Here is an 8538-nt window from a genome sequence, read left to right as displayed (position 1 = left end):
GAAGAATATAATATTGATAGAGCGGCTCGACAAATGGGCATGGATCAGTGTGTTCCGACTATTCGGAGGAGGAAGCCATCAGTTGAGCAACTTATGACTCATTTAGACCATACTCATGTGGAATGAAGTAATTACTGGTTTCCTTGATCTGAGAGATTCGCATATGTGACCTCAGGTTATGTAGACTTTTGGGATCAACAACTTGAGCGATTGCATGATTTTGTGATGGTTGGTCAGCCTCCAATGAAGAATCCCCCTTCTGTTGAGATGATTTTTGGTCGACCAAGATTGAAGTATCTCTCTGGTGATAAGAGAAAATCGTCTCCAGGATATTCTCAGGTATGTCTCTTCATATAATCTTCATGAAATTATGAGAATTGTATTCTAATTATGTTGCTGAATTTTACCACAGGACGGTCGTAATGTAAGACCTCGAATCCGTGTAGATTTCTCAGAAACTGAGGCTGTTGTTCACGGTGGAGAAGGCAGAAACAAAAGTTATAAGCTGTTCCCTAATATCGTAAAGTCCCCAGTTGGTTCTTTGGTGAGTTCTTCATGCTTCTCTTGTTGTGACTTTTTCTCGCCCTCGTTATTAGGATCATGAAACCAATGTTGTTATTCTGTTGCAGAATTTTACTCCATCAAGTATCGATGGTCTTCGGTTTTCTGCTACTGAGCAAACAATTCTTGATTTGAGCGATGAAGAAGGAGCCGTAAGTATTTCTTCGCATATTTACTTATGATGCTTTATAGATAAAATGTTGATTGCTGAGGATGTGTCCAGGAGGATGTCGTCATGGAGACGGAGAGCGCTGATACCCGACCATCTTCCGAGAATAGAGACGAAAACACTTCCAAAATTCGGAGCCGAATGAAAGTAATGAGCCTCTTGTCGTTAACACGGACAATCCTAATTCCTTGAATACTTCGGAGACTTCACAAGTAAGTACGTGTCTTGTATCCTCTTCGTAGAAGTATGAAAGTGCTGATTTGTGAATAAATGAATGAGAATCCATGTGTATATACGAAAAACTTAGTCGAAATTCGTCGTCAGAAAATTCAGAACTCAGTTTTTTTAGCAAAAACGCCGTAAAACCTTCATCTGGAGTCGGATTTTCATGATCTGCATATGCATATTCAAGCCCGGAAAATTTCCAAGCCTTAATGCAGAAGATTTTTAAGTTTTGAGCACGTTCAGGGCCTGAAAAGGGCGAAATAGTAAACTTCCAGGAGACTTTCAGAACTTTTTCAGATGGTATGTTGCTCAATGTTTTGGCCACATCTCCTTGCTCGTTCATCGGATTATTATGAAATTTTGAAAAGTTTTATAGGACATACATACGAAGAGAATGGTATATAACCCATTCTCATATTCCTTGTAGATTGCTCCCAGTTCCTCTTCTAGTACAGGGCAGAGTACAATTTTTTCAAACGAGGTTACCGTAAAACGTATTTTCATGACTTTCATGCTATTTTCTCGTGTCTTGGGTGTATAATGATAAAATTTGATGATGTTGCATTGATTGTATACTGTATTTTAAAAACTCACTTGGTTTCACGCTTAAATGAATTTAACCTCATGTAATCTTCGTATTAGGTGTCAAATACCGAAGTTGAGGATATTGAAACCAATGAGGATAAATCGAACTGACCTGGATTTATTGATGAATAGACAACCATCTCTGCACTTCAAGGCCCTTAGAAGGTTGTCACTGAAGTTATGGAAACCCAGATTGTTGCTGCTTCAGTGATAGAAGAAACCGAAACACCAGTAGAGAATACTGAAGAAAATGCTGCCCTGATTGTAGAAGTTGTTCCAATAATTGAGAACCATATAGTAGTGCATGAATATAAAAGTGAAGGAGTTGCTTTTGATCCTCAGTTTGATGCTTCACGACCGTATCATGAGCTAGTTGGTGGATTCAACGTTCCCATTGGATATGCAGGCTTGTATGAGAGAATATGGAAGAAGTTTGGACACATAATTGTTGACAGGAATCCTGGACGTGCTTATGCTTTAAAAATGCAAGTAGGTATTATCTTGCGTGTTGTAAGTGATATATGCACTAGGTCCAGAAGTACTGTGACTCCAGATATACTCTTTGATTGGGAGTTTAACTTGGAGAATTCAGAAAGACTTGGCTTAAATGTAAAGTGCTTCGTAAGAAAATGAACGCTATCAAGGACTCATGTGAGAACAACATACCCTTTCCCAATGATGCTGTGATGGAGAAAGAAGACAAGATTGCCAGGATGACTGAAGAGTTGAACAAGGAGAAGGCGGCTTTGCAGGTTTTGAAGGATGCAGAGGAGCGAAAATCCTTTTTTGCTGATTTTCTTTGATTTCCTTTTTCATGATCTCTTGAACTTCTGAGCTTCTGAGAGATGTGAGGTTTTATTTGGGTTTTGATACTAGTTGGATTGGTAGATGGTTAAGGATTTTCTTTTGGATTTGATAAAGATTTTCCTTTAAGAAATATGAATTGAATTTTGATAAATTGCTGAATTCAAATACTGATTGCAAGTATTGCAAACGTTTTGGAGGAATTGAAATACAATGAAAGAAAATCCTAAATGCCAAATCCAGATGTCATGAATGCTTCAAACGCCCAGTACCTCAAATGTTTGATAATTTCAGACAAACGCCTTAAGCCAATTCTGGTGAATTACTGGTAGGGTTCTGCCGTCTGTGTTGATCAGTTTGTAGTATCCTCCGGTTATGGACTTACCAACCATAAATGATCCTTCCCAATTGGAGTTCCTTGTAGAATGAAGACCACGCTGAGCTTCTTTGAGAACCAGGTCCCCTTCATAAAATTTGTTAGGTTTGGTCGACCGCGCCTTGAATATCTTCTGTTGATTCGGAATTCCTCATGTGACGAAATTCTGTGGTTGTGGCACATATGGACATTCGTGTAGAAAGGAGTATCCTTCATAATGCCTGTCATGCTTAGCCACATCCTCCGCAATGAATCTCTTGATTGGATTATCAACCTGAAGAAGTTATGAATCCAACCATTGGGTGTAATATTGCTGAGGCGAATTATCCACTCATAGCATTTTGCAATTGCTAAATTGTTTGCGGAGTGAAGCCCTTGAACCAAATAAGCCTATTTGAAAACTGACGATATGGGCACATGAGAAGGAATAAGACTTGCCTGAGTGCGAAATCTCTTGACGAAAGCGTTTGAATGTTCCTCAGGATTTTGTTTAAGTTCTGCCCAGATATTCGAATGGTGAGATATCTTTTTTTTCTTCCCCTGAGTCAGAGGTTTCTTCAGCGGAGAAATGTGTAATTGAAGGTGTCAATGTCGCCTTCCCATCATGAATCCATGTGCATCCAAGAATCATGTCATATCCTGGATCTTCTCGGATTATGTAAAACTTGGTCTCAGTGCAGACCAAATTTTCCTTGACTTTGAGTATGACGTAGCCGTACGCGTCTCTGGAAACTCCTTCGTGATCTCTGATTGCCATGGGGGTATGAGTAGCTTCCTGTCGAGTAATGCCGGCGACTCTGAGAGTTATCAGAGGGATGATGTTGACGGCAAAGCCTACATCAACAAATGCTCTCTTGAACTCGTTTTCTTTGATGTGCACTGTGGTGAGCAGTCCCCAGTCATACATTTCTTTGTCCGTCGCTGGAGGCTCAGTGAATGTCTCTTGAATCAACAAATGCTTGCCTGACATGATGTGGTTTAATGCAGCAAACATGTCTTTCCTTTGAGCTTTTGATAAGTATAGCAATTCGCAGATGTGCTCAACTGAGGATTAAACTGCCTCTTTGATGGGAGGTTCAGAAAGAGTGAAGGTTCTGACAGGAAGGGGATCTCTGTGTACTCCTTCAGTCCACAAGTTGAGTTCTCCCGATTCGACCTTTTCTTCAAATATGCGCCTCAAAGTTTTACGATCACTTGTGGGATGACTGACGAACCTATGAAAGCAACAATACCGAGGATTTTCCATGGCCTCTTCAGTTGGTTCCCTCTTGACATATGGAAACTTGATTGCACCATCCTGAATCCAGGCGTCCAGCAATTCGATGACTTCTTCAACGAAGCAGGGGAAATCAGGTCCTTCTGGATCTTCCGTGTGTTGGGGAGGAGTTTGCCCATTATCTTTATTTTGTGCCTTTGGAGGGGTTGAGGAAATATGATTATGTTGTGGATTAGATTTCCGTTTGCTTTCTTCCGCAATAGCATTTGTGGAAGTTTGAAGGTTGTATTGTTTGTTGATCAAACGTCTGCTGCTGCCCTGGCTTCTCCTGGTTCTTCAGCTTTTGCAGTCTTAGTCCTTTCTAATATAACAGGTGCAGTAGTTTCCGACCTCTTGGCTGCTTCATGGAGTTCTGAGAACGTCTGGAACCTGAGATTCTCCAATAAATCTCTGTAGACTGAAATCATTCCATTGATGCATAGGTCCACAAGTTGCTGTTCCGTGACATTCGGATCATGGCAATCCAACGCTTGAACTATGAACTTCTTCACATAGTCGTTAGGATGTTCGGTATTCTTTTGAAACACCCTTCCGACATCAGAGAGGGTGACTTGCTCTGAAACAATGAAATACTTTCTATAGAAAGCATTAACCATTTCTCCCCAACTGTTGATAGTTCCTGGTGCGATGTTGTTATACCAGGTGTATGCCCTGCCTTTCAAGGATTTTGAAAATTCTTTGAGACGAACAACATGGTTATGCTCATGTTCACCCAAAGCTTCCAGGAACCGAGAAACATGTTCTCGAGCATTGCCGGTTCCATCGTACAAAGTAAAGGTTGGGGAGATGTAACCTTTGGGAAGTGGAATCCTTTGAGTAGCAACATGGTATGGAGGTTGGTGACGATGGACATGTGGGGTCTTGTACTTCCCACGGTTCTCCAGAAGACGTTCCAAATCCTCCCGAGTGATGAAGTTTAACGACTCCTTCGCTGATGGATCGTCTGCAGCTTCGCGGACTTCATCATCATCCATTGTATGAGTCGGAATTATCTCAGGATCATCGTCTGAGGATTTTTCCTTCTCTTTTCCTTTTTCTTGAGTTTTATCTGACATCTTGTCAGTGAGAGTCTTCAGATAATTGAACATCTCTTTCTGTGTAGTAGTCATATCGGTTTGATTCTGTGAAAGGGTCTTTTGCACTTTGATGAGATCAGCAATGGTAGGTGGTGGGTTTCCTCTGACTTCCTCAGGGTGTCGGACGAACAGAGAATGACCTTCTGTGTTAGCATGAGGAGGAGTAACATCATCACCGCCGGTGTTAGAGGACGGAATTGTTTCCGGGATATCCTCATTGTTGTTGTTGCTGGTGCTACCATTGTTTGTGTTAGGATCTGCGATCGTACGCGGCCTAAGATCAACCATCTTGTGAAAGCTTGAGATTGCAACCGAGAGATTAATCTCCCACTGTGGTCGCCAATCTGTGGATGGAGCAAAACGATTTGCTGGTTTTCACGGGATTGAGGATAAGACCGTATGGAGGAGACTCTTTGAACCGAGCGAAATGTTCAACCTCACACAGATGCACTGCAAGAAGGGAGTGCTTTGAATTTGAGAGATCAATTTGTAGTACTCCGGCCTAAACCAAGACAATGGCCGTTCCAGAGTAAATTCGGTCACAAGAGAGGATGGGTTGATCTGTAGGAGGGAAGCTGAGAAATGTGTGGAATCAATGGTAATTAAAGATTGTGGGTGTGTTATGTATTCTAAATAAGATAAGTTCTGAATGATTGAAGTTGCTCAGTTGAGAGTAATTGCTCAATTGATGAGGTGTTGATCTCCTGTTGTCTGTGAGACGTGAGATTCTGGTTCTGTTTTCAATCATAATTCAAAGACTTATTTATATTGCTGGAATTGTAGACACCATGATCCCATAAAGTGTGACAGTTGATGGAATCAAATAGTGGGGAAGTGGAAATCTTGTTTGAAACAAGTTGCTCATCGTGCGGAGACTTGGTCGATTTTCCATCCACTACTTTGTTAACTCCTTCAACTGATTGCACGACTTGCTCACATTTCATCGCGTGTATGAACACACGTGCCGTAGACCTCCAGACCAAAACCCTAGTTGATATCTCCCCAAGTGACACGATTGATGTCTCGTGAACGTGGAGTCTGCAGGGAAGACGTGTATTTAGTCAGTTGCTGACTTCATGGGACGATGAGCCCATGTACTTGCTGAGTTGAACATGATTCTGAAAAATATTCTGAAACTCATGCATTGAACATGTCCGTTGAGATAGAGGTGTAATTCTCACGTTGAGGTGAGCAAGTATTGCTCATTCGATGAATTGTTGAATATTGATAGTTGAGCCAATATTCCTTGGTTTGAGAAAATATTGCTCATCTGAGTAAGTGTTGCTCGTCTGATGAATTATTGGCAGCGTGACCGAAACAAAACATTGATTAGAATACTGGTAGTTGAACCGAGTATAATAAAATGGTGATCATGAGATCGTAGTAAAATTATTAGTGTTCGAATCTGGAATTATAATCCTTGGACTCAGAAACCCTAATTTGATCAATTGATGACCGAGTGATAGTTTATTGATAACTTAACCATGGAATGAAGGAGGACCGACTATATGAGACCATGGGTCGACCATGTAGTGTCCATATGCTCGCGTGAGCAAATACCAAGACCCCTTGAAAAGTTGGTGAAAAGATGATCAAATGCTGGTTCAATCATTTTCCATATAATGCTCGTCTGAGCCTTAGGTGATAAAACCTAATTAATTATGGAGACGTGAGAGACCGTCCAAGGGGTCATGAAACCAGCCCTGGATGGTCGTGGGATCGAATGACGATCACTCCATGAAATTCCAAAATTATTCGGAAGAGTTTTGGACCTAATATGTGCAATTGCGCAAATTATGTCAAATCATGAAAATATGCGGGTCTGGCTCATTGCGAGCCAAAGAGCCAACCTTGGTCGGTCAAGGTAACATGCTCGCGTCGTCAACACGTCCGTGTTTCAGTCCTGAGAATTTTGGTGTTTTCTGGCGTGCGTTTGAGCAACCATTTGAGAAAATATGACAAAATCAGGGTTTTGCTGAAACTGAGGAAACTTCATGAGCATGAAGGAAAATAATTATAAAATGAAAGAATGATGAAGCATGGGACCGCTGAGGCCAAGGCATGGCCGGCCGGCCAGTGACCACGGTCCCGTGGTGCTTTTCCTAATTTTATATTATTTTTTATGAATTTATGAAAATATTATGAAATAAAGGAATTTGTTGAAATTAAGGAGTTTCCTTGAAGTGAAGGAGTTTCCATGGGATCAAGGAAGAAAATAATACTAAAATAATAAAAATAAGGGCGTGTAGGACCGGATAGGGCATGGCCGGCCGGCTTGGGCCCGGTCCCACGAGTTTCCCTAATTTATATGTATTTTATGTGTATTTTTCCATGATTTGAAGGAATTTTCCTAATTTGAGAGAAATACCATGAAATCAAGGAGTTTCATGGGATGAAGGAAACTTTAAAATAATAATAATATAATAAAGTGGAGTGTGGGACCGGCTAGGGCATGGCTGGCCGGCTGGGGCCCGGTCCCACGAGTTTCCCTAATTTTATATTATTTTTCATGGATTTGTGAAAATACCATGAGATGAAGGAGTTTTCATGAAATTAGGAAAATAATAATAAAATAGTGAGGAACCATGAGGTGTGGGGCCGGACGGGATCAAGGCATGGCCGGATGGCCAATAATCACGGCCCCATAATATTTTTCCCAATTTTATATTATTTCCTTCGTGCGAAGGAAGCACCATGAAACTGAGGAGTTTCCTCAAAACGAAGGATATTTGTTCAAATGAAAGGATTTTCATAAGATCAGGGAAAATAACAAAAAATATGAAACTGGCATGGGATTGGCCACGGCACGGCCGGCCGGTCAATGGGCCCAATCCCCTGGCGCCTTGGTCAACATTCATTATTTATTATTTTCTTTCCTATTTTGCATAGGTTCATCGTTTCGTCGTATTTTGAAATACTCGTTCGTGCGGTGATTGTTAGTGTATCATCGTTGAGTACACTTGCACCTTTTAAGCCGGGGATTACTCAGAGGTAGCTCAGATGATCGTGCATTGAATATTTATTACTAACCCATGGAATTCTGCTGGGAAGAACCATAGATTGAAGTAACGAAATACTGCGAAAATATTTGAATATTTTCGTAAATTCAGTGGTTGAATTTAAGAATTTAGGAATAATTAACTTATGGCTCTATACTAACAGAGCAAGCTGTCTAGGAGCATTAATTATTCTGACATGATCTTGATGGAGGTTCATATCCTTTATATAGTCAGGAAAACTCGTTTTTTGTATCCTGAAGACGTTATCGCTTACTAGCAGAGCAAGCTGTCTAGGAGCCGTCAATATCGTGATTCTATATAGAAATAATTACTGAAGTGTTCAGTATACATGAGATATGCCATTGTCCAGCTGAGAGACTACATATCTGCATGTACTCTGAGAGAAAGTATTCTCAGTCAGAGGATTCAATGAGAGACCCGTGTCTCAATACTCACATCTGATTGCT

Source organism: Papaver somniferum, chromosome 3 (genome assembly GCF_003573695.1).
Source record: "Papaver somniferum cultivar HN1 chromosome 3, ASM357369v1, whole genome shotgun sequence".
Taxonomy (NCBI): Eukaryota; Viridiplantae; Streptophyta; class Magnoliopsida; order Ranunculales; family Papaveraceae; genus Papaver; species Papaver somniferum.
Note: the sequence above shows the minus strand (reverse complement) of the source record.